Consider the following 27878-nt stretch of genomic DNA (forward strand, 5'->3'; position numbering starts at 1 on the left):
AATGATTTTTAAATTGTAATGCAGTTAGTAGCTGAAGATGTTGTTTTCAGGTTCTTGCTGTAGTAATCTAATATGTCTTACTTGTGCTCTGTATTTAAACTTTTCATGTTTGCCCATTTCCACACATTGAATAGTGTGGAAATGAATTTAGCCCAATTAAACTTTTCATCTTGGATTAATGTAACCCGCTATTGAGTGGTAATAGCCAGGTTCATTTTAAGTTGGGCTGTGTACCTGTTATCCATGGTTGATTAACTCAGTGGTTCCCAAACTTTGGTCCTTTTGGTGTTTCATACTTCAATATCAGGACTAGCCTGGAAGAAGGAAGAGCCCTCCCTCCAATCCATCTGCCTTGGTCCAGGCCTTAGAGGGAGAGAAGAACCACTGGACCTCATCCCCTTTCCCTCCATCATTCCCTTCTCCTTTTGTTTCGTGTCTTTTAGATTGTAAGCCTGAGGGCAGGGAACTGTCTGATTAAAAATAATATTGTAAGCCGCCCTGAGAGCCATTAGGGCTGAAGGGCGGGATATAAATACCTACATAAATAAATAAAAATAAAATAAAATTTCCAAAAACCTCAGCCAGCCTGATCTGTAGTTAGGAATTCTGGGAGCTGAGGTCTAAAGCACCCGGAGGACCAAAGTTTGAGAATTACAGCATTAACTGATTTATGAAGAAAATTATGTCAATATATATTTTTATAACCCAGACACACACAGATACAAATACACATGTATACATACATACAAAGACAGGTTACTGAAATTACAGTATCCATGCTGGTCCCTGAAAGCTGGGAGGGGGGTGATTTAGCAGCAGTCTGGAGGGGGGGGCAAGGAGGAGGACAAGGCAATCTCCCCCCCCACACACACACAGACACAGACACAGACACAGACACACACACACACACACACACACACACACACTGGGTGACACCAACATCAGTGACTCCACTGAACACGAGAGAACAGGTTTGTGCCTACTATCCAGTCCTTCTCTAACATCATCCGGAGCAGCCTTTCTGTCTCTGCTGCCAGACAACTGGCAGAAACAGGCTACTGAAATTCTTCTGGTCAGTATGTTTCACATTTCAACATTTTTACAGTCCTTTTGGCCCTTGGAAAATCCCAGTGGGGAAAAGGGATCAGACTCATTGCAGATGTCTACTCCTGCCTATAACTAATTTGAAATCATAGAATTATAGACCTGGAAGAGGGCATCAGGTCCAACCCCCTGCTCAGTGCAGGATATCTAGCTAAAACATCCCTGGAAGGTAGCTGTCCAGGCTCTTTTTGAAGACATTCAGAGAAGGAAACCCCACGACCTCTCTATACAATTAGTTCCATTGCTGAACTGCTCTCACTGTCAAAATGTTCCTTCTAATGTTCAATTGGAATCTTGCTATTTAAGTGGGAGATGGTGTGATTACTTCCCACAAAACAGCACATCACCCCTCCCAACAAGATTACACATGCATGTGATAATACAAACAACAAAACAAAAAACCTAAGTTTGATCCAGAGGATCAATGACAGAGATGACCCCAATTATAATCTATTTTGAACAGTGCACTGTGAGCATATTGTTTTTTAACCAAGCTTGCCTTATCTGCATTGGTCATGTCTAATTGTCATAGCCACGGGTTTCTGTATTTAAAATAATACTGAATGCTCCATAATTCTGAACAATGTATTTTTTTAGAAAACCAGAGAGTGGTGTCTTGCTATGCAAGACAGTAAACTGTCATATCCACAAGAAGGAGCAAAGTATGAATAAGCTAGAGAGGTATAGGTGCAGGGACTTACTTTGGTAAGAAAAACAAGGAAAATAATCGAATAAATGAAGAAGGTGAATACAGCCTAAAAGGAAATAATGAATGTCTAAGTTTGAAATATTATATTATGTATATTATGAAAGATTATATTATGTATTATGAATAGAAAATAGTAGTATGTATAGTAGTATGAGCAGCAGTAGGTATTTATTACTTAATTGAAGTTATAGTTATGTGGTGTTTTAGTTTGTTTAGATGTTTAGTTAATCTAGAAATTTAATTTAGTTTTTGTGTTTAAAATGTTTAAGTATGTATGGAAGATAGGTTTAATAATTATTATTTTTTTAAAAAAAATCAGATTTTCCATTACAACCAGACAAATTTATTTCCCACTTTACTATCTAATCCTTCAAATTCAGTCAAATTTTCCCCTTAACTATATATTATTATGCTTATTTGTATTTTTAAGTATTCTACTATATATTCAAACCACCTTCCACAGTCTCACAGTTTGCAAGAGAATTTAATCTACCCCTTCTCCAAATTACACAATTAACACACTTATTTATTTATTTATTCCCCAGTCTCCCCCACCTTTTCTCTCACTCTTTATACTTCTTTGTCTCTAATTGTTCCAATAGTTACACTTATGTACTATATCCAAACTGATTATTTCAGAATACTTCGTTGATTCTTTTCATTAACTGTTAATTAACCTGAAGATAAACCACAGATTAATACCAGTAGGACCTATAAGGTAACAATTACTTCCTTTCTATTATTTTTATTCCAGCTAACCATCTATTTCCCTTAGTAGTAATATAATACCAATATCAATATATCAATATAATAATGCCAAACAGTCAGATGTTTTCTTTACTTTGCTTTTAGTCCTTTCCTTCTCCTTCTCCTCCTTCTCCTATTTTCTTCATCTTTACTCTGGAGGTCTGCTGTTCTTTAGATCTTACCCCTCAATTTTTCTATTTCTCTGCTTTGCCTATAGTCCCGCTCATCTTTTCTCTTTTTTCTCATTTTGTGACCACTAAACTCTGAAACCTCTCTGTTTCTGCTTTCCATCATTTTAATAGCCATCCTATAGGCAGTCCTGGACACAATTATACTCTAATCACTTTTCTGTTAGTCCTTTTCATCCGTCTCACCCCCCCCCCTTTTTTTTCCCCTTTTTTCCTTTTTCCAGATTTTTCCCTTTTCACCAGTTTTAATCCATAATCTCCATCATCTGCCTTGTTTTAGGTCCCTTTTCACTCACCCCACATGTTTAACAGTAATTCCTAATCATCAATTTCTTTCTTTAAAAGTCTCAGTCTTGCCTTCCGTCTGTCTTCCCAAGGCTTGGAGTCTTCTCCCTTCTCCTTCTCCTCCCCTTTTCAGCCTCTCTCCTCCTACCTCAGCTCCATATCTCTTACTTCAAACAACACACCAGTTCCCTCTCCTTGTCACTGTTCCTGGTAGATGGGTTCCAACAATTAAGAAAATTTACTAATGGTAGGTATGAGTTGCTTATTTCTTCAATACTCTTACAAGCTCAAATAAAAAGTGGTGGTGGTGCTTATCTTGCAAAGTGGCTGCTCAGTGCAGACATGGCTTGCTCAGGTCACTTGCAGCTCCTTTCTGCATCTCTTGTCTCTCCAAGAGACCAAGAGACCAAGATTCCAAAATTGAGCCCCTCTGCCTTCCCTTTATTGGCCGGGGGGGGGGGGGGATACCTTTTACCAGCCGGCAAATCTCCCCAGCTGATCTCATCCCTACAATGATCAATTGTCCACAGGATCTATTCATTTGAAGACAATCTCCGCACTGCCATGCCCCCGGAATTCCATGTACATATCCATTTTGTCATATGTCTGTATTACAGGGACTGACATTTACTCATAAGGCCCTTTCATGTATTTTCAATGCATTCTCTCTCTACAGGTAAATAACCCAATACAATACAATGCTATGCACTGAGAATGCCCTCTCCTATCTTCCCACCAATCCCCCCAGTTGTTGAGAATGATAGAAGGGCCTCCCCAGTAGATATCAAAGCATGAGCTGGTTCACCAGGGAAAATACAGTCCTTTAAATAACCTGGACCTGAGCTGTTTAGAGAGAATCATGGTGGTGTAATGGTTTGAATATTGGACTACAGTTCTGGAGACCAAGGTTCAAATCCACATTTAGCCATGGAAACCAATTGGGTGATCTTGGGTAATGACATTCTTTAAGCTTCAGAGGAAGGCAAAAACAACTCTCCTGAACAAATATTTTGAAGAAAGCCCTATGACAGGTTTGCTGTACAGTTACCATAAACTGGAAACAACTTAAAGACACACAACAAAGACAAGCTGTATAGAGTTTTATAAATCAAACCCAGCACTTTGAATTGTGCCTCGAACTGACCAGCAGCTTGTGAAGCTATTGTAACAAGGGAGTTGTTTGTTCCCCATGGAAAACACAACTGTTAAATGTGCAGCAGTGGCTGGAAATCTGATAGGTGTTGCAATGATCCAGCAGCGTTTGCAAGAGGCAGGACAGAGGTGACTGAAGAGGCTCTGATCTGTCACTGCTAATCTGCTCCCCAAGGCACTGGATTCACTTCACCTGATGATAGAGACTACTTTCAGTAGTAGCACATTTGTAGTTTTTTTCTGGCTTTGCCTCAATGTTTGTGTCTCCAGTACAACCTTTGAATAAGAAATCTGATATGTACAGTCATGAAAATGGAGCAGGCTGATATAAACATCCTTAAAATTTCATATTCCAATGAGATTTATAAAGGCAGGTTGAGAGATGTGCAGCACCAAAATAATATTTGGCAGCATTCAGAAAGACACAATGAGAAAAATATTTTGTTACAAAAGGAACAGGGTTTTTGTCTTATGTGTTTAATATTTTAATTTTTAATAACATCCAACTTCATAAGTAATGTATCATTGTAAAAACATCAATACTAGTTGATAACATTTTCCAGTTTATTTATTTTAGGTTCATTTATGTATAAAGTCTATATCCTTGTCACATGCAATCTCACTGCTGGTCACAACAGTCAAATAAAAACAGACACAGTTAAGAAATAGAAACACCATGATCTTAACACCTGCTGAATAAGAAAAGGTTTCAATTTTCACAGAAAGATAGGTAACGTACAAGCCAACAGGAGTCTAGAGGGCATAGACATCACAGTGATAGTGCCTAGAGGGTCCTCAGGCAACTTGTAAGTATTTAAACCTCTACCAGCGTGATGTAATTAATCTTTAGGAAGACCTCCTCAGATGATGACAGAGACAAGCAAGATTATATAGGGAAAGGGGAAAAAGTGTTCTTATGTCATTCCTGTGGTGTGTGAGGTGATGCAGCAGTGCTTCTTCCCATTCTGATGGGTAATGCAAGAAACCTAAAACCACATGGGAGGAGACCATACTGTTGGATCTCCACATTGCCCTCATTAACTCATCATCTTTAAGTGAGATTCAGCCTATATCATGTCCATATCTTGCTTGAATGGCCTACCTTGCCTTATCTTTTATTCACTTCTTTTCTTGCCTCCTTGATCTTCCTTGTTTTTTTCCATTGCCTCCAACTGCCTTAAAGAGTCAAGCTGGGCTGGGGGGGGGGGGCGTAATTTCATTATAAACACCTCAATACTGTCCAACATTTCACAGATGAAAACTGGGACAAGTATGGCTAAACAACATCAGAGTGTAGTAACTGGGGAGCAAGCTTGTTTTCTGCTGCTCCAAGGAACAGGACCCGGAACAATGGGTGCAAGCTCCAGGAAAAGAGATTCCACCTCAACATTAGGAGGAACTTCCTGACAGTCAGGGCTGTTCGACAGTGGAACACATTCCCTCAGAGTGTGGTGCAGTCTCCTTCTTTGGACGTCTTTAAACAGAGACTGGATGGCCATCTGTCAGGGATGGTTTGATTGTGATTTCCTGTATGGCAGGGGGTTGGATTGGATGGCCCTTGTGATCTCTTCCAACTTTGTGATTCTTTGGCGGGATACAAACCGCCATATAGTACGTCTTCTATACGTACTAGGGTTAGGAAGGGGGGGTGCTTCTGCCCCCCCTAACCCTAGTACGTATAGAATACGTACAACATGGCGGCGCCCCTTCCACATGGGGGCCGCCATGTTTACGTACTGGACGCATAGCGTCCAGACGTGTCGCGGCGCCTATGACGTCGCGAATGCGCCAGCGGCGCCTCGCGAGTCATAAAGGCGCCGCAAAAAGAAGCGGTTTGGCTGCTGCGGCTCCCTCGCGGAGCAAATGGCGCCGGCGGGAGACCTCCGCAAAGCGGCGGTCTGTATCCCGCCTATGATTCTATAAGATGGGGAATGTCATTAATACAAAACAACACAAAATGACTGTTCATGCCAAACAGCTGGAGAGCATACAAGTCTAGTCTTTCCACATTACCCATAGGAAGGTGTGTACCAATAAAGCTGACACACTGCCAGAGTTCTTGACCTTACACTGGGAGCCTAAAGATTTTAAGAGTGATTTAATACAGCTTTTAAATAAACCTAGTCACATTTCAGCTATGTAATGTTGCTGCTGCAACATATAAATGAGGTATTGGTCCCCAGTTTGCAAAAATGAGAGGCATACTGGATATTGGCTTGACACTTTTGATAGATTTAATGATGGATAAAAGTGAAGGTACATAGGATCTTTTTTACATGGTCATATTTCAAAGGGACAAAAATGCACACACACACACACACACGCTTTATTAGATATGTGTTTCAAAATGTTGTTCTGAGAATAACCTGCTTGGATATTATTTTCATTTTTGAACTTAACATTATTGTTCTTTTCCCTAAAACAGTCTTACCAATATTAATTCCCTGGGAGAAACATTTTGCATGAGTATTTTCCCCAACATCATAAATTACAGTCCTTTGTTTGTATTTGGAGGTGTCAGTCTACTGGAAAAGCATTATTAGGATTTCACAGCAGCCATGCATTATCCAAGTGTGTGGATTATGATTGTAATTTCTCGCACACATGTTAAACCGGGAGGCTTAAATTGGTACCAGATAAGTTACCTTTCAGAAACTCTATAAAATTAATGCACAGCACTGCTCTAGATGTGATAGTCCTTCTGCCAAAACAATGCATTTCCTATAATTGCACACTATGCAGCTTTAGAAAATCAGGGTATCACTGGGTACTTTGAAAACAGTACTTGGAATGAACTAAAGGAAAAGAAAGATGAGAAAATACTACCAAAAATTGGACAACAGCCTGTGTAAGATCTTTTTTAGCACACAAATATGAAAGGTTTTGCTACTTGCCAACACTTTTGTAGATGCAGAAAACCACAACCTCACAAGGTATGTCTGTGTTGTATTTATATCACTCCTAAAGAGCTGCATCATACTGCAAAAACACCCTGTCATCCCCAAAGCTTCATTTGTGTCAGGGCTCCATTCAGGCAATACTTTTTAGAGCCAGAAAGAATTCATTCATGGAATATATAATAAAAGATGAAAAAGCAAAAACTCATTTTCCTTCACCACTGATTGCCAGGCCATGACTTTAGAGTTCCCAGGTTCTTGAATCTGACTGGCTATGACATAAACTGGGCCATTTTATTCATTTTTTAAATAAGTCAAATATGTATCTTGTTTCTTTGTACCTGTGCTGTGCGCCTTGCACCTGACTGCAAATGCACACCCCATTATTTTCTGTGGGTCTTGAGCATATGCTCTTTTCCCCATACGTCGGGGTGTGGTTGTGTGTCTGGAATGGATCCCCCATGTATGGGCAGAATGGGCTGTACATTTCTATGCAGATTATCAGTGCACTTAAACACTCCCTAAGTGGTTTATAATGTGTAAGCTAATTGTCCCCAGCAAGCTGGGTATTCGTTAATGTGGTTTTGTAAGGCTGCAAGCCTGAGTTGGATTTGAGCCCTTGGCTGGTATTGAACTCACAAGATTGTGGTTTGTGAGTGAGTTGCTGCAGTAATGGCATTTAACCATTGCACCACCAGTATACCAAGTCCATAATTTAGGCTGGGGTGTGTGGTTATTTGCAACTATCCTGATTGCAAACACCACTGCTTTACCCTCTATTCACTCCTAGTGGTGATTCCCCCCCCCCCCATTTAACTTATGCCTGTTTCCTCCTTCCATCTATATCTTCCACTCTAGGGGGGCTACCCACTTCCTTGAATGAAGTGCTGCAGCTGGTGGGTGATGGAAGCCAAGTAGATATTGCCCCTCTCTGCGGAGAGGCCTACCCCATCACCTCTATACAGTAGCCTAAATCCAGACAAATCTTCATGTGGCAGATTGGTGCACCAGCAATGCATGTGAGATTATGAATGACGTCCCAGTTAAAATGGAAATGTGTAGTATTGATTGCAGCATTGCTAGGAGTCCTCTGCCAAACACATATTGGGAGCAACTTTGCCTAGCACTTCCCCACTAGATCCCTGCTCAACCCCCACTGCTCATCACTGCCAAGCCCCTCCCCTGATCCCATTGCCAGTTTCCCCCAGTGGCGTCCTCATCCCTGGTGTCACCCAGTGCAGGGCCAGGGCTTCTGGGGTCAGGGCTTCTGGTGCAGGGGAGGTAGCGCTCTCATGAGGAAAATGAGGCAACACCATTGAGGTGGGGGCATTGTTGGCCTTTCTCAGTGCCACTGCATCTTTGTCTTCAAGAGGAGAATGAGGCAGTGACACCAAGGTGGGTCACCCACTGTGGACCACACCTCCTGTATTCCCCTTAGTGATGCCATTTGCTCCCCCCAATCCCTGTCCAGAGCTGCGTGGCCATCACCTCACACCAAGCCACTCGGCTACTTCTCCACCACCATGGTGCAAGGGTGCCCCCTCCCAGTGCCATTTCCTCTCACGAAATTCCTGGCACTGCTTGACCCCCCCATCTTTGTTCCCATGTCCACTTCCTGACCCCTGGAGAAGATGGAGAACAGAAGGGGATAATAAAGGCTAAAAAAGGAAAGAAGGAAAGGCACATTGATTGGTAACAAACATCTTAATGCAACAAACAAGCAAATAAATGCATTTGTATAAGTTATTTCCTGTTTTCTTCTCTTTTTCACAGAAGTGGTGAGTCTGGGAGGAGAGTTATGGATGAACTGCTTGGGTGATAGAATCACAGAGTTTGAAGGAGCTTCATGGGCCACCAAGTCCAACCCCAAGCAGGATCCCCACCTATCAGATAGCTGTCCAGAGGAGGAGACCCCATCAACTCTCAAGGCCATTGGTTCCATTGCCAAACTGCTCATAATGTCAAAAAGTTCCTATTAGTGTTCAATAGAAATCTTTTCTCCTGTAACTTCAAACCATTACACTTGGGGTGCAGCAGAGAACAGGCCTGCCCCCTCCTCTCTGTGAAACCCCTTGTAATATTTAAAGAGTACAGTCATGCCATCCCTCAGTTCCCAGCTGAACATTCCCAGATCCACCATCCTTTTGTTCTCCACAATGGCAAAGAGATAGAATTAATACTCAAGCTCAGGAAACTATTAGGAATCACAATGGTGACCTTGTTTATAGGAAATCCATCTCCACCCCCCTCACCCCCAAATGTAGATCTCAGTGATACATCACTATACAAGAGGATAAGAATACACCAGGTATCAGAAGTAGTCAAAGTGTGGCTCACAGGCCATATATGACCCCTGCACCCCTCTTTTGTGACCCCTCAACCATGCATGAGTTCTCTAAAGGCTTCCAAAATCCCCCCTCCAAAACTGGCATTATTTTGGGACAATATTAACCCCCAAGCCATGCAGAAATTCCCTAGATGTGTGAAAACGTGTGAAAATCCCCTCATCCATATAAGTATTCCACAACCCCTTACTGACCCCAGATACTTTTGTTTTCTTTTGCAGTACCTCCCAAAAGAACAATAGGAGGTGATTTCTTATCACTTCTGGTTGCCATTTTGAGAGGGACTTTGTAGAAACAAGGAGGTATCTGGTCTTACTGTGGGTGGTCTGTGGATGGTTACTGCTGGAACTGTGGATGGGTGGGCGAGTGGTCTGCAGTTGGATTGGGGAGAGGGACTGAGACATGGCCCCCATGCAGTTCTTATCCAGATCAGATGGAGCTGTTTCCAGAAATATTCTGAAATCCTACAAACATGGAAGAAATGTACTAAGGACACGTACACCAATCCCTTTCTTAAGAACCAAAACAACAATAACAAAAATTGCTTCCACAGCATGTCATTTTAAATGTCTTTTGAATTTATTTGTACATCAATTTCATCCCATGATTTGTATTGTAGATGTAAGACACAGTTGTCAGTTCTTTCCTCTGTGGATGCAAAATTATAACTATGCATTGTTCTAGTGAGTAAAACAGCAGAATAAGAGAAGAATTTTTATTCAGCATTATCTGTTGCAAAAATATATTACAAAGGGAGAGCAGAATCATTCCACCAAAGAGTAATTCCCCAACAAGGAAGAGACTGTGTATGTGCATGAATGGCACAGGAATTCTCTCTGAATGGATCTCTGTAAGTGTTCTTTTATGGCCTTCATTTGTGAAGTGATTTGCATTGCAAGACAAGCAACCAAATAATCAGGATGAGTAATAGTTGCTGTCTTTTAATAATGTTTTGTTCTATTGCCTCATTTTATAGGTTGTTATCTAGACCCAATTTAATCTCCTTTATATTTTTAGATTTTTTTTTCAAAACCGTGGCATTCAGAATAGCCTTTCTGCTATAATTTTGTGCCTCAAACTCTTATGCTATTGAAACAATGGGTTCATGGTTAGGACTCCTTCCTTCCCCAATTAGTGAAACACATGGTGCCTGGGGGAAAATGCAAGCCTCTTCCAAATGCTTTATCTTATGGCAAGTCAGTTGTGCACATTACTGCCACACAGCGAATTAACTGCTTAAAGGCTTTTGGCATAAAGGTACAGGTGTAACTTTCCAAGCACATTAAAAGTTAATCCAGAATTAAATCAGTTTTCTGGTGGTCATCACCACAGCTAATTTATCATAGCATAGATGTCAGTATAGATATGCCATTATCTGAAAGCTTGGTTTTATTGAGGTGTACATCACATTATGTACACTTTATAGTCTTTCCAGGACCATTGTGAAGATAAACAGCAGTGTCTCTCCTTCACATCAGGGAAACTCTTCACCACTGAAAGGAAAGTAGTGGGTCCAATTCTGGAAATAGCCTTCCATTTTGGTGTGTCTGTGCAAGAAATATAGACCCTTTCAATACAGCACTTTCTTGAAACAAATACCAGCTAATTTGTAACATGACAAAAATGGACTGGATCCAATACCTGTTTTCCATTGATGGACAGGGCTGGCCATGGAAGATGACTCCATTTTATTTTGAAGGATTCCTGTTGCCCCATCATACTGCCTAATGCTGATGTGCTTCCTGTGTAGTATTTTCAGGTTACTGGAGGGGTTTTTATAGGCAGAAGAGGTGGAAAAGTCTGCTTTTCTTAACAAACCCAAATGGTTTGAGAACAGAAACCATTGTGATTTTTTGTTGTTGTTCTAACAGTGTATAACAGCAAGTCTTTTTAAGGGATTGTGCATTTATAAGGCATGGACTATCCGTTGTCCACAATATGAGTTACAGTAGACTTAGAATTTGATTTGAGAAGTGCCTGTGGGCCATGGGTGACTGTGAGCCATTTCTGGCAAATTATATTATAAGTGAAGAGTAAACACAAAGTTGAATTAGGGCAATAGATGGGGGAAAATCATCCCTGATGCTACATGTGTCCCTCCCCCCAAAGCCATTTTTAAGGTCCCCAGTTCCCTCTAAATTGACTTGTGGGTCACTTTCTGTTCTTTAAAAAGTCTTTTTCTGGGCCTAAAGTAGCCCTGGGGAAAATGGAACAAAATTGGCAGCCATTTGGGGCTAAAACAAGTCTTTTTAAAAAGTCAATAATGTTCTAGGAGGCTACTAATTCCTGACAATTGCCTACAGCTGAGTTAAGTGGGGCCTATGGACATTCAATTGGCCTAGAAGAGCCAAGGACTGTAATGACTTGGTGCAATACAATTAGCTTATAATATTGAAATATGTACTAGGATGATGGCCACCATTTGTTAAGAAATATAGATCTGAATGATATCATTGTATCATTATTATCATTGTGAGATAGTAAGTAGATTCTGTATCTGGAAGCACTATACTTCAGGTTAAGGATCTGAAAATCTTCAATTTCATTTTGTTGCATTTTGCAGTATTTTAGTAAGATTCTTGACTTATTCAACCCTGTTACCCCAAGAATATTGGGGGAGGGGGGCACTGGAACTGGGTTTCCCCACCAAGTTTGACAATTGTTAGGAAATTAGCCTTGTGGGAAGATGGGTAACCTTTAGGATTGATGCTCCAGTGTATATCAGTACTCACTGGAAAGGATTCCAGAGCTTGGTGAGCTAACAAGGTTTTTATTTAGAAAAACATCAAACATATACATGAGAGCAATTCAGACAGATGCAGCATTCTGAGCTAACTGAAATGGAGATAGGGAAACATGATAGCAGAGTCTGAGGGGCTTGTTGGGGTGTGTGATAATTACCTGTCTGATGAGTAGAAAGCTAGAGTGACTCAGACTGGGAGTTCTGAAGGAGGTACAGTTTCATACTTGGATTGCAGCTGATGACAACTGTATGCATAATGTGAGCATGTAGACTGAGTTCCTGGGACCCATACTTATACCTAAAATCTAACCCCAAGCAATGGGCTATATAATAAGGTAACAAAGGCTGGATGTCCTTTTCCATGAATCAACAATGGAATTCTGGACTGGCTGATGCTTTTGATCTCTATGGGACAAAAACATTGATTGGATCAGGATATCCACTGGATGCATGGGCATACTGCCTCCAGATATGAGATATGAAAAATGGGGACCCCAAAATACAGCATGGAGTATGGAGGATGTGCTAACAACACTGAATTGGATTGGGACAGATTCATTTACACTTACATATAATTTTTTGGGGGTTGACGAACCTGATTTCTTCCCAATGGTAAGAACCTTAAAGTTTTTGTAAATTTTTCCCCCCAACAGCACTATGTATCACAACTTGAAAAGGTTAATTAAAAATCCTCATTTTAATGCCTTTTCCATCCATACTTCAGACAGTCTTCTCCAGCTCAGGGAGTAAAATGCTGGTTCTGCCCCCAGTGTTTCACATCCTTTTGTGGATTGCCTCGAGGGTTATGCATTTGACATGATGCCTACAAAGAACAATCTATGCTGAATTCTCCACATATTTTCTCCCCACACCTGTGTCTGGATGGGGTTATTTGGAGAGAGATATTTTTGTCATTATTGCCATCAAACTGACTTTGACTTATGGAAACCTTATGAATGATACTCCTCCATAAATCCCAGTTATCAGCTTTGCTCAGATCTTTCAAATTCCACACCATGACTTCCTTTAATGAGTCAATCCATCTGCAATGTGGTCTTCCTTTCCTGCTACTTTCCTCTTTGTTAAATATTATCTTCTTTTCCAATGAGTCATGTCTTCTCATATTTTCAAAATACAATAGCACATAGAACATGGCCACATAGCCTGAAAAATCCACAAAAAACTATGGATGCCGGCCATGAAAGCCTTCAACTTCACATTACAATAGCATTAGTTCAGGTCAAACAAAAAGAGATAGAACTTATTTCCATTGAGCCTCCAGTAGACAATCCAAACTATACTGTTTTCTTCAGCTTTTAGTGTTTTTAATCAGGGTTGCTTTTCTTATCATTTTAAGTGATTTCCACCCACTGCAAAAAAAAAAAAAAAAGCCTACTTAAAAAAATCTATTTCAGCCCATTTTTAACGTGTTTTTCCTTGTTTCATCTGTTTTTATTTGCTGTACATTGTCATGAGGGCTGACAGGTAATAAATAAATACTTTAATAAACAAACAAATAAAGACATTTTATCAAACGAAGGGGACACAAGTGCACTTTGAGATTAATAACTTCAAACCTGAGGAATATTACTACCCTATGAGTGTTGTTAGCTGTAAGCCAGAATATTTTGCCAATTCATATGACTATGCATATGCCTGCTTCTTCTGGAAGGTAATTAAAACAAACAAACAAACAAAAACCCAGACACCTGTAGATACAATCTAGATAGCGGATGTAAAAGGGTACATATCCTTCAACCCCACCCTTAAAGCATGCTTTCTTTCTGCTCAGCATCAATATGATCTGTCTCTCCCTTGTCTGCAGCATGATCTCCTGAGCTCTCTGTGGCTTTTCTCAGGTTGTTTTTAATTAGCCTTCTGATTATGTGGTTGTTTCTGCCCACAATAGGCTTCATTTGGTCCTGACGCTGTGGTCTATTCAGCAATTAGTTTTCCTTTGCAACATTTTTGTTGCCAGGGCAACCCACCTGCACACCAGGTGTCAGCACTCCAGAAAGTTTTCCTGTCACAAACTGGTGACACTGATCAAGGTTTGGAAGGTGGATGCCAAAAGTGGCAATATCATGTCACATTGCTATTAGTTACCACTTAAAAGTCTGCAAAAAAAGGGGGATCATTATAGGTCAAATTAGTCAACTTTCTACTGCAGACACTCATTATTTGTGTAATGGCATGCAGCCAAGTCAGTATATTTCGAGCAGCCCAATCTTTCTTGAACTGTACAAATTCAGCAGGCCTCACAAAGCTGTTAATTTAAGGTTTCAGTGCACTTGCAGTTGTAACCTTTCTGACTGGCATCAGTGAGAGTGCCAAGGCACCAATTTAATGGGGAACTCTCTTTTTTATGTGTACTAAGCATAATTTGGCTGAACTTTAGTTTTCTCTGACACTGCAAACAAAATGAAAGTCAAGAAATTTTGGGCAATGTGTCATTACTTATGCTTCCATGCTGAGGCTTTTGGAGCAGCTTCCCTTATTAATATTGTTCCCTTTAGTTCTAAAATGCAGATATATGATCTTCCAGAGGGGAATAGTAACATATTTGGGGAGAGGGTGTAAAATTGGAAGCAAATATCCCAGTATTGTCTTCTCAGTAGCCATGGGATATTGATTACCATAACAATTGGAGATCAAGGAAAAGTGGCGTACTGGGTAAAGCAGAACAGAATAGAGCAACTGGGAGAAGCGTATGACTAAACCAGGAAACCAGATCATTCCACACACTGCAACATTTTCTTGCAGGTCCCACCTGGGTTACCTGAATTGAACTAAAGACTCACAGAATGTTAGAGCTGAAAGGGACCACGAGAATGATAGTGGCCAGCCCCCTCTATGCCAAAAAATGTCTATCTAACCTCTGCTTAAAGACCTCCAAAGTTGGAGAATCTACCACACTCTGAAGGAATCTATTCCAGTGTTGAACACCTTTTATAGTAAAATGTTCTGTCTACTGTTTAGGTAGAATCTCTTTTCTTGTAATTTGAATCCATTATTTTGTATTCTAGCCTCTTGAATAGCAGAAAACAACCTAGCTCATTTTCTCTATGGCATCCTTTCAGGTATTGAAAGATAGCTATCATATCACCTCTCAATCTTCTCTTCTTTAGGCTAAACATATCCTATTACTATTACAAGGGGCTATTGCTTACCTTCTAGACACTATATTTGTATTAATGAAGCTGAGAATGGCATTGTCTATTTTGGCTGCTGCATCAAACCACTGACTAATTTTTAGCTTGTAGTCTACTAAGCTCTGTAGATCCCTTTTGTTTGCACTGCTTCCAACCCATGTCACCCATCCTATACTTGTGCATTTCATTTTCCTGCCTAGATGTAAGTACCTTGCATTAATCTTTATTGAAATTGATTTTGGTAGTTTGGGCACAAATCTGTCATGGTCATTTTGAATCCTGTCCTCTGGTGTATCAACTGCTCCCCCTAATTTGATGTCATCTGCAAATTTGATGAGCATATTTTCTATTTCATCATCTGTAGCCTTGTCTGCACTGGCCAGGGTATTCCAGGCACAGCTTGGAATATTCTGGCCCCACAGCTGTTCCGACGTGTTTCCTTGGCTTCTGTTCCCATGCCACAGTGGCTGTCTCCAAAGGCATCCTGTTGGGCTGCCTAGCACATCCACTTCTGCTACAGGTTACTTGTTTTTGAGGTCAGAATGAGGTGCCCAGGATGAGTGACCCATGGTAGCAGTGGATGCACCAGGTGGCCCAGCAGGATGTCTATGCAGACAGCCACTGTGGCATGGAAATAGAGGGCTCTGGATATTCTCAGAAGATCTGGAGCAACAGGTATATTTTAAAAATTCATGTTAAACTTGTTATGCCCTGATTCTCATGTGGGATGCGCCAGACATCATCTGGACAGCCCACACCAGAACTGGGGGTTGGCATGTGCATTATCCTAATAGGAAGGTGTCTTTTGACATATACAGACAAGGCTGCAGTCATTTATAAAGATGTTAAACAACACCAATCCTAGGACAGAGCCCTGAGGCACCTCAATAGTCAAATCTCTCCAGGATGAAGAGCAACCATTGGTAAGTACTATCTGGCCATTGCTCCCCATACGGTGTTTTGTCAAGTGTACAGACACGAGTGACCAGATGACCATCTACTCATTGTACCAGTAAGGTGTCACATACCACATGTGGTGAAATTACAACAAATACAGCAGGTTACCAATAATGCAATGGATGTTTAAAAACATACACAAACTGGCCAGTCCAACAGGAGGCCATGGGGGGAAAAAGTGAAGGGTGTATGTATAGAGGGCCACCATAATGATGCTTTGCCAATAGCAATAGTAAGCACATTTCTATACCACTTATCAGTGCACTTAAGCGGTTTACAATGGCCCCAATAAGCTGGATACTCATTTTAGTTACTAATTGCCCCCAACAAACTGGGTACACATTTTAGTGAACTATGGAAGGATGCCAGGCTGAGTCTACCGTGGAGCCCTGGGAACAAACTCACAACCTTGTGGCTGTGAATGGCTTCAGTACAGGAATTTAACCACTGCGCCACAAGGGCTGCCTATGTGTCCCTGGGCACACCAATCCATTGTACATGCAGTGCATCACCCATGTGACTGTATGGCTGGTTACATAGGGTGTCCAGCTGGGCAGGACAAGGGAGGTAATTGGCAGACACAGGAGGTGTGTTTGTGCAAACAACAGGGGCTCAGCCAAATCAGAAAAATCTGGAAACAGCCCAGGTTTTTTTCTTCATCTGCTCAGCCCCTAAGTTGATGATTTTTTATCCTTTAGGTGGTTTCAGAGGGGCTATCAGTCATCTGGAGGCTACAGAAGGCTATATCCTGGAGGAAAATAATATCAGCAGCTTCTTTCTTCCTGTGTGATAGGAGAAATGAATCCCATTCTCACAAGGAGATCACTAATTAGATATATCTCCTGTCATAGCTTCATTCTTCCATAGGCCCATTCTAACAAGGGAGAAAACATTCAGCACTGTGACCTATTGAAAATACTACTATGGAAGTAGTATATAGGGGTAGCTCCTGTCAAAAAATGATTGATGACCCTTAAGCCCCGCCCCCTTGAATGATTTATGACCCTTAAGCCCCGCCCCCTTGAATGATTTATGACCCTTAAGCCCCGCCCCTGACCATGCCCCTAGAATGATTGATGACCCTTTGGCCCCGCCCCTGACCACGCCCCCTAGAATGATTGATGACCCTTTGGCCCCGCCCATGAATCCTCCCGCCAAGAATGATTAATGACCCTTTAGCCCCGCCCCTGACCATGCCCCAAGAATGATTTATGACCCTTTGGCCCCGCCCTTGACCCCTCCCCTGACCCAAGGGTTCCCATTCACCCCGCCCTTGAGGTCACGTGCCCCACTGACCAATGGTTTGATCTCAGGAGAGCCACGTGGTCCACGCTAGCCAACCAGAAGGCTGGCTGAAGAGAGCTCTAGCCTGTATCGAGAAGCGGCCATTCTATGCATGCCCAGACACGTTCTGCGGAGACAGCATGGAGACGCCGAGCACCCCTCTGCGGTTTGCAGCGCCTTCTACAAACCGGAGAATCAAACCCACCAGAATAACATCCTGGCCAAACTACCACGGGCCTGTGGGCTTTAGTGACCCTCCCGTACCGTTGAATATTTGGCCTAGAAAGGAATCCAAAGAGCCTGAAAAGACACCCAACATTATGGATTTCATTGACGATTCCTCAGAACTCGAGTGTGATTGTGGTTGCAATTTAAAATCCATTCTCCAGAAGAAGGAGAAGAAGGACGTACCCGACACTCCACAGAGCCCTGATGAACCGGATGGCGCAGGACTTTCGAAACCCGCCACTCAGATGGAAGAGGTCATGGAAGAGGGAGATCGTGACCCACCACAGCCTTCCCATGCGGAAGAAACTATGGATGAAAGCGTGGATTCCAGCTACTACAGTTTAATGGTAAGTTAATAAAATCTAAAAAAAAAAAGTTAGTGGGCTGGTTATCATTTGGGAGACAAGTGTGTTGTCTGCTAAAAGAATAAAACGTTTCTTATTTCTCTTTATTGGCTTAGGATGAAGACCTACAAGCAGACGGTGCTGAGAACCAGGCTGGAAAGAGTCTACAGACCCTAAATGTTTCCCCCATCCCTAAGGTGTAGATATGTTTCTAATCTTTCCACCAATAAAATGTTGTTTGTATTACATGAGTGTGCTCATACTTACCTTAGAGTTGAAAATGGGAGGGCATGAAAAAATTCTGGGTGATATATATTATTCTCCAGGGAGAACTGGGAGCTTTGGGGGTGTGGATGCCCTACTTCATGAAGCCAAAATACAGAACAAAAATCTTAAAAGAGAGGAGGTGTCCCAATGGCTTTCTGGCCAAGATGCCTATACGCTACACAGACCTGCCAAAATGCATTTTAAAAGAAACAAGACGGTTGTATCTAATGTGGATTCTCAATGGCAGGCTGATCTGGTTGATATGCAACAGTTTTCTAAGTATAACAGAGGTTACAAGTACATTTTAACAGTAATAGATATCCTGTCTAAATTTGCCTGGGCTTTAGCTTTAAAGGACAAAACCGGTAAAGAAGTGGCCGCGGCTTTTAACGCTATTTTTAGCCAAAGCGGCAGAAAGCCTGTCAAATTACAAACGGATCGTGGCCGTGAATTTCTAAACAAATCTGTGAATAGCCTATTAAAACATCATGGGATTCATCATTTTGTCACCAATAATGAAGTCAAAGCAGGGGTTGTGGAACGATTTAATAGAACATTAAAAACAAAGTTGTGGAGGTATTTCACAGCTAAAAATACCTTTACCTATATTGACATGCTTCCCCTGTTTCTAAAAAGTTATAACCAGAGTTTTCATCGAACAATCAAAGCAAGGCCTGCCGACGTCAATGATTCTAATGCTCTAGCCGTGTGGAAAACAGTATATGGGGCCCCTATCAAAACAGAAAAGGAGCATCCGCTCCTTAGAAAAGGAGACCATGTGAGGGTTTCTAAAAGCAAGGGCATATTTGCCAAAGGATATGAACAGAATTTCACCACAGAAGTATTTATTATTGACCAGGTCATCCTAACTGCAAAGAGGCCTGTGTACCTGCTGAAAGATTATCTTGAGGAGCCTGTTGTTGGAAGCTTTTACCCTGAAGAGTTACAAAAGGTGAATGTCAAAGAGGATCAAGCGTACAGGATTGAAAAAATACTAGACGCTAAAGGCCGGGGTAGGAGAAAACAATACCTAGTGAAATGGTTAGGCTGGCCTAGCAAATTCAACAGTTGGGTGCTTGCTTCTGAAGTTGGTGAACCTGTGTAGAGGTGGGGGAAAATGGGAGAGAGTGGGTTTTATATCTTGCTCCCTAGTAATAGCAGCGCATCCGTTTTTCCACAGAACGCAATTTCGTGCTTTACTATCTCTTTAGCAAGAGCCCTGGAACTTCCCGGGGAGTGGGAGGTAGGGCTCGCTGAGATACAGTACCTGCACACTTGGAATAATCTCAATACTAATACACCTTTTGAAATTGCCAATGAGACCAAGGAATGGTCCTTCATTCTGCAACGGGGGTATTATTCTGAGCTCCCTGTACTTCTTGAAATTGTGAACAACCTGATATCAAGAGGTCCTGACCCCCCTGAAGCGCTTCTTCATTATGACCGTGTGACCGGAAAGGTTAGGCTTAAAACAAATGGACCATACACAATCCAGGCTGGAGGGAGACTAGCTAACATGTTAGGATTAGTACCCAACCGTCATACCAAAACTCCCCCCTTCAAAGCAGACATCACGGCTGGTTTCAACACCTTATATGTGTACACCGATATAGTGGAGCATCAGATCATGGGAGACTTCTATGTCCCACTGTTGTGCTGCATCCCTGTACGTGGACAGAGCGACGAATGTGTCAATATTGTTTATGATAAGCCTCACTACATCCCTGTAAGTAAGCATCACATTGACACCATCACCATTGAGATAAAGTCGGACCAGAACAAAAAAGTGCCATTTCGCTCGGGTAAGGTGCTTGTGAAACTACATTTCCGCCCCAGGAGAATACTGAAGCTTTAAAGATGGTATTTGTGAAAACATATGGTGACCCTGCCCTTTATAGAGATTATTACAGGGTCCAAGCCGGTAACGGTCTTCCAGGGTACCATGGAACCCCTGTAATGTACGGATCTGGGCTTGGCGGGATTTTCAGAAGCCTTTTCAGAAAAGCAGGTCCACTTTTGAAAAGAGGTCTGAACATGATGAAACCCCATGTTAAAACAGCCATGCAGAATATTGCTACAGATGTGGTCGGTGAAGTTACTCAGGCAGTTATGAATAAAATGAAACCCACAACTCCACAAGAAGGCTCAGGCCTGATGTATATTCAAAGAAGGCATCGTCAAAAAAGAAAAGCATCACGGGTGAGGTTAATAGGCCCTCCCCGAGCCCTTAAAAGAAAACGTGTAAGCAGAAAGAAAACTCAGAAGCGGAGAGCTGTAAGGAAGAGGAGGAGTCGGCCTCGCGCACAGTCTAAGAGAGATATATTTTAAACTAAAACCATGGCTTTTATCCACAGCGGATCTGAAGAATGCACAAAATCTGAATTAGACCTATTTAGTATTGGACCTACACAGACAAGTATCGAGAAAAGTTTGTATATTGAGGTGCCCCCCTTGACGGCTCTGACAGAATCTGCGCCGCTAGATTTTTTCATTGCAGGAAATGGTGAAGATTATATGGATCTCAATAATACGCTCTTATATCTAACCTGTAAGATTACTAAGGATGATAATACAAACATTCCTGCAACTGCCGAAGTTGGATTGGTGAACTATCCTATAGCCTCCATTTTTAGTCAGCTGGATGTGGTTTTGGGCGATAGGCTGATCAGCCAGAGCAATAACTGTTACCCTTACCGTGCTTTCATAGAATCTGTGCTGAACTACAGTGAAGACACTCTAGCCACCCAATTCTCTACAGGGTTGTTCTATCTCTTTGGATTCCTTTCTAGGCCAAATATTCAACGGTACGGGAGGGTCACTAAAGCCCACAGGCCCGTGGTAGTTTGGCCAGGATGTTATTCTGGTGGGTTTGATTCTCCGGTTTGTAGAAGGCGCTGCAAACCGCAGAGGGGTGCTCGGCGTCTCCATGCTGTCTCCGCAGAACGTGTCTGGGCATGCATAGAATGGCCGCTTCTCGATACAGGCTAGAGCTCTCTTCAGCCAGCCTTCTGGTTGGCTAGCGTGGACCACGTGGCTCTCCTGAGATCAAACCATTGGTCAGTGGGGCACGTGACCTCAAGGGCGGGGTGAATGGGAACCCTTGGGTCAGGGGAGGGGTCAAGGGCGGGGCCAAAGGGTCATAAATCATTCTTGGGGCATGGTCAGGGGCGGGGCTAAAGGGTCATTAATCATTCTTGGCGGGAGGATTCATGGGCGGGGCCAAAGGGTCATCAATCATTCTAGGGGGCGTGGTCAGGGGCGGGGCCAAAGGGTCATCAATCATTCTAGCGGCATGGTCAGGGGCGGGGCTTAAGGGTCATAAATCATTCAAGGGGCGGGGCTTAAGGGTCATCAATCATTTTTTGACAGGAGCTACCCCTATATACTACTTATGGACATAGAATGGGAAAGGTATTTTAAGTACCCACTTAATAACAGCATTGCAACTATGCTTACAACTGATAGTTTAGCAATGTTATGTGAACATATGCTGTGAACCTCTGGTACTAAGAAAAATTTGTAAAGTGCAGCTGCTAATAAGGATTTAGTATCTTGAAAAGAAATGCTGAATGCAGATGGGCAAAGTAATTGCTTTAAGAATTTATACAGAGGTTTGCTGAATCTCTACACAAAAGGCAGTGTCCTTCATTAACTGTTTGCCTCTCCATCTGAAATCTAGAAATAGAACTGAAAATTATTTGGAAAGCCAAAACCTGTGCAAGATTTGGCTTTCATCCTGCTCTATGACTGCATATGTCTACTCCACAGTTCCAAAGAGTACCTCTTCCTCATCCCATTCACAAGCTCTAAATAGGATTTGACATTACGAGGTCAGCTTTGATTTCCCTCATACATGACTCACAAATTTATAAAGACATAAGTTCACTGTTACAGTATAGATCACTGCTCAGTAGAGCAGGTTTTGATGGAAATATTTACATTTTTGCCACTGAGCAGAAGAGAACATTTAGGACTTAGCAAACATCTCTTTGAATTGCATACATAAAACAGTTTCAAGGGCATATAGAATATTAAATAGAAGGAGCATATTAAATAGAAGAAAAAGTCCACATTATTATTCTTCCTCTTTTTTAAAGAAATGGTCTGTAAACAAATCGTATTTGAAAAATTATACTAGCTAATCTATACACATGAATATTCATTTGCAGCAATTGGGAGCATTACAAAACTACATAATGATGACTATTTTTAAGCAAAATTTAAAAAGTCATTTTAAAATTTATTTTTAAAACATATGTTAAAATAGTACTTTGGAAAAAAAACTTTCACTTTTCTTGACTGATCAAATATTTTAAACCATACCAAAATAGTATGATCAACATATCATTCTGTTAGTGCAAACGATGCCATGCTGAGATGTCATGCTTAAACTATGTAAGTAGGAGGGGGAATCTTAGGACTGGAGTGTGGCTTTGGCAGGGCTTCCAGACTCTTAGAATGTATACATCATTAAAACAGCGTACCTCCAAAGTGACCTGAAGCAGCTTTATTTTGGCCTGTCTGTATGGGGCCTAAGGAAACTTTAACAGTTGATTCTGTGATAATGGTCTTTCCCATTTATCTGGACAACACAGCTGAGGAATACAGTGTTTCCTCCAGGTATAGTAAATGATGTCTCAGGGTTAAGGATGTCTCAGCATTAAGTTAAATTTGTAGGGGTCCAGCATCACAAAGGAGCAACACAGATCACAAGACTCAGTAGTCCAGTGAGGATGACCAGTTTAGGGAGAAGTGTCAAAGCTTTCAGATGCTTCCAGGTGAGAGGGTATAAAAAACTTTGAGGTGCCACAAGACACATGGAGGGAAAAAGCATTTGACTGACAGATGCAAGGAGGTCTGGCCTTTTTTACCTTCCTATGGAAACCTGGCCATGGACTGGATGAAGGAGTCCAGACTCCCAGCTTCCCATAAACATCCAAGACCCAGAACACCCCAGTCTTATCAGTAGATTTAAAATGTTCAGTTAGTAATGTTAGAGCTTATGTTTTGTGTAACCTCAGTGGAATATAACTAAGGGCCTGAACAGACAGGCCAAAATAAAGCTGCTTCGGGTCACTTTGGAGGTATGCTGTTTAAATGACACATGCATCTTAAGAGGCCAGAAGCTGCGCCAAGACTGTGTTCCAATCCTTAAGACTAGAGCATGGCTTTAGCATTGCTTCTGGTCTCTTAGGACACATGCATCATTTAAACAGCATAGCTCCAAAGTGACCTGAAGCAGCTATATTTTGGCCTGTCTGTTTGGACCCTTACTCTGTTTTTGTAACTTTCCAGCTACTCCTAAGTAATGCATGAAGGAAGGTGCCAAAATATTCTTTTGCTAATGTAAGACTGCTTGCTTAGAATAAAAGTTTTCCTTTGAAGATCTCATGTTCACATACCTTGGTTCGTTGTCTGTGAGCATATGCATATAGGATTCTTATATGAGAGGGGGAGGGTAAGTCTACAGAGTTAAGGGTGGAAAAGTAAGGCCCCATTCACACAATGAAAATAATCTGGGATGATGTAACAAAAATGGAGCATCTAACACTCTCCATAAAAGGAAAGTACAAAATAGAGCATAATAAATTTAAGATTAGAAAATCATAGCACATGCTAAAGTATTTGTAAGAAAACAAACAAGGATAAGGAAGTGGGGGAAATAAAAAAGCAGTTTCATGAATTGGCAATACATAAGGAAATTAAAGAAGCCAAAAAAGTTAAAGAAGAGGGCAATTTCTCAATTTAGGTATGAAAGGGGAGAAGAAGGAATTTAGATTAGAACAGCTTTCATAAAACAAAATGTGTGTGTGTGTGTGTGTGTGTGTGTGTGTGTGTGTGTGTAATTACAAACTATCATATTTTCTTTGTACCATGAATTACTCTGTAAACTGCTATGAATAATAATAAAAAAAGAAAGTAAAAGAAAAGAAAAGAATCTGGGATGAATCTGGATTAAATCCTTGTTGTTCACACATGTCCTGAATTCACTCAAAGCACTTTGGGCAGGGGTGGGCTGGCAAAGAAAATACTTACCCTGTGATATTCAATACTGGTTTTTCTCCTCAGTTTTCCTGAAAGATCTACATCAATCTGGATCTTCAGCAGTGTGAATAAGCGACGCTTGGTGTCCGCACGTTGTCGCACGTTGCTTACATAACATTACGTCCGCCCTGAGGTGGAAAAAGAACCAGCTTTTCCTGGGTTGTTTTTCCTCCGGAGGGAAGCTGCGCAGTTTGGCGGCTGCAGCTTCCCTCCAGAGGAAAGTAGGCCACCAGCAGGCCACCCTTTTCGGCATTGTGAATAACAAAGGGGTTATAGAGGGTAAATAGACTGGCATTATATGCCAGCCTCAGGACAGAATGGGGGCATGGTGTCTGCACAATGCATGCCCTGACGCTGCCCTGATGCTGCCGTCACACCATGTGCTTGACTGCACGGCAGGAGGTGTCATGATGCTCCTTTGGCACTGTGTCCAGATGACACATGCCAAAAGGAGCACTGGAAAGTGCCGCAGTGGCAGCAAAGCCTCCTTTTCCCTGGTGCAAAAAGGAGTGGCATTTGACAATTTCATTTAGCCACGGAAAAAGGCCAGATCGGGGCCATGGTGTGTAGTTGCCACAGCCCCAATCCAGCGCTGAAAGGGACAGCGGCAGGCTGCTCCAAAGGGGCCATCTGTTTAACCCCATAATGACTCAGAAAGATTCAGGAATCCAAAACAAAATTAGAACAATAAACCCAATATGTATCAGCACAGTGATCTGCATCTCCTTGGGACAAAAAACTGAATGTGAATGATGCCACTCAATAACCCCTATTAGATTACTGAATATAGGGTGTGTGTGAAATAGTGGTGGTAGCAACTACATGGTCTTCAGGGGTAGCTTCTCCTAAAAGAAGAGCAGGAGACAGGGCCAGAGAGTCCATTACAGCTATCCTTGGCAGATTCCAACTGGCAAGTAGGTAGTATTCAGAGAAATGGGCAACTGGTTAACCATTGTGAACATAACATTGGTCTACATAGTTCCTAGGTCTGATCAAGTCTGATTCTTGTTATATTCTTAAAGCAGCATTTTTCATTGCCATCATAAAATCATACACACTTCAAGAAATGCTGGGTGTCACAGCACGCTGTAGCAGATTGTGAGAGGAATAGGATGTGACCAAACCAATTAAATTGGTCCTGTATTTGCCTTGCCCCTCCACCATTGCCACAACATTATTGGAACTTATAGAGGTAACAGTATTTTTTCTTTCTTTCCCTTACTGATCATGGGACTCAATTAAAAGTAAAACAGAATATCTGAGAAGGCCTTTAACTGAAGGCCTCTAGCCTGTACATGACAGGTGTTGTATCTATGACAGCTGTGAAAATGTGCAAAAGCCTTTTTATCATGTTAACAAAATGAGATAGTTCAGATGGACAAAACTGAGGAAGAAGTTTTTGGGCCCAAATTGCTATGCCATCTCAGTACCAGATATCTTAAAGAAGTGAAAGTTATAGCCAAGGCTTGCTAATCTAAGTGTATGTGACAAATGTACCCTGTTTTCCAACTCTCCCAAAAACAAATAACCAGAGAGGTGATATCATCCATCCTGAAAGGATGATAACACATATGAGGAAGAACCTTTCCTAGATAAACCATTATCATTTAGATTCTAGCATAACTATTTGGATTTTGGTATGGACAACAGGAGGTTACTGAAAGAAGTAGAATGAAGCATCTTTAAAATGATTGTTCTGTTGGGGGTTGCCTCTAAATTCTGAGGATTTTGAAACACTGGATCTACTGTGAAGTGTGTTTCCAAGGGACCACTCATTGTTGGAAACTTATTTCTGATCATGCTTTATAAGTAAATACAGCATCTTGTTTTGTCTTCCTTTGTCTCGGCTTTGTTACTATTATTTTAAGTAAAATTGGGCACAGTACAGACCACGCAAAAGCGTTGTCTGGCACTGATATTAGGATTAGGGAACACATGGCAACCGCACAGTCCCTAACCTTAATATGTGCCAGCAGCTCAGAAATTGTGGCATGCATGTATACGGGTGCAGCCATTATGACATAACGGACGCATAGCGTCAGCACATCGTGCCGCCCCAGTTATGTCATGAGTGCACCATTTGCGCACACCCTACGTAACTATGGTGGTGCAAAAATAACCCAGTTTTACCAGGTTCTTTTTACTCTGGAGTAATGGCGCACAGTTTGGGGGCTATGCCATCCATCTGGAGTAAAAACAGGTGCTGGCAGGCCGCTGTTTCTCGGTGGTCTGTACTGCGCCTTTATCAGCTTTTTATTCCAGCAGGCTTCTAAATCTGAATTCAGTGGCTAGTGGTTCAAATCCTTCAAAATAAGGGGGAAAGGAATAAAAAAAAATATTCTCTTGATGACTCCTTGATGATCACTGGGTTTAAGTCCAACAGTGTGACCATAGTAATTTATCATGGTTGTGTCTCCTTATCATTTATGGTGCAGTACATACCACCAACAAGTGGCATACCGGCGCCAATTTTAGGGTTGGGAACCACACGGTCCCTAAGCCTAATATGCTGCAGCAGTGTTACAATGGCGGTGCCCCATGTACATGGGCACCGCCATTGTGACGTAAGTGATGCTTGGTGTCCGCATGTTGTCGCACGTTGCTTACATAATGTTATGTCTGCCCTGAGGTGGAAAAAGAACTCGCTTTTCCCGGGTTGTTTTTCCTCTGGAAGGAAGCTGTGCAGTTTGGCAACTGCAGCTTCCCTCCGGAGGAAAGTAGGCCACCGGCAGGCCGCCCTTTTCGGGTGGTCTGTCCTAGGCCTATAATTCTTTTGAATCTCCTTACCAGCCCAGGCAATTCATTATCCTAGGGCGATAAGCATGAGTGAAAGACCAAAGCATCAGATCAAGATTAAACCACCAACAAACTTAGGAGATACTGAAAGTTTTCAAATGAGACAGTTCTTGCAGTTAAAGAGTGATGATATCTCTTTCTTTTGTTTGCTTGCTTTACACCTCACTTTGTTAAACCATTATCTCTTTATTATCTCATTCCATTAGGCCCTTCAGACAAAATATACCAGGTGCATTGTACCAATTAATGGATATTCTAGGCTAGAAGCCTGGTGATCTATCTACAATTTCCTTCTGTGTATCCTCCAGGTGAAGGCCTCCTGGAACTATTTTAGAATCTGAAGGTATAGTCAAAATATGTCTGCTTTTGATTAAGACTCTTAGTGGTTTGTATAAGGCATTCACAGAGAATTATTAAACACTTCCTCGGTTTCATCTGTATGAGAAATAAATGCAAAATAAGCTCATTCTTTTTTAAAGAAATAGATTTAAAAAAAAACTATCCTTGAAACATATCTACATTTTTAAAGTAATAGAAGGTTTGTACTATCTTCTCACCATAGTTTTCAGGAACTTTACATGGTGAGGTATCTATATGTAGACTTTTTAATTTAATGATTCTTTCTCTAGTTAAAG

This window comes from Sceloporus occidentalis, unplaced genomic scaffold (assembly GCF_023333645.1).
Source record: "Sceloporus occidentalis isolate IW3139 unplaced genomic scaffold, rSceOcc1.0.p SCAF_2, whole genome shotgun sequence".
In the NCBI taxonomy this organism is placed as follows: Eukaryota; Metazoa; Chordata; class Lepidosauria; order Squamata; family Phrynosomatidae; genus Sceloporus; species Sceloporus occidentalis.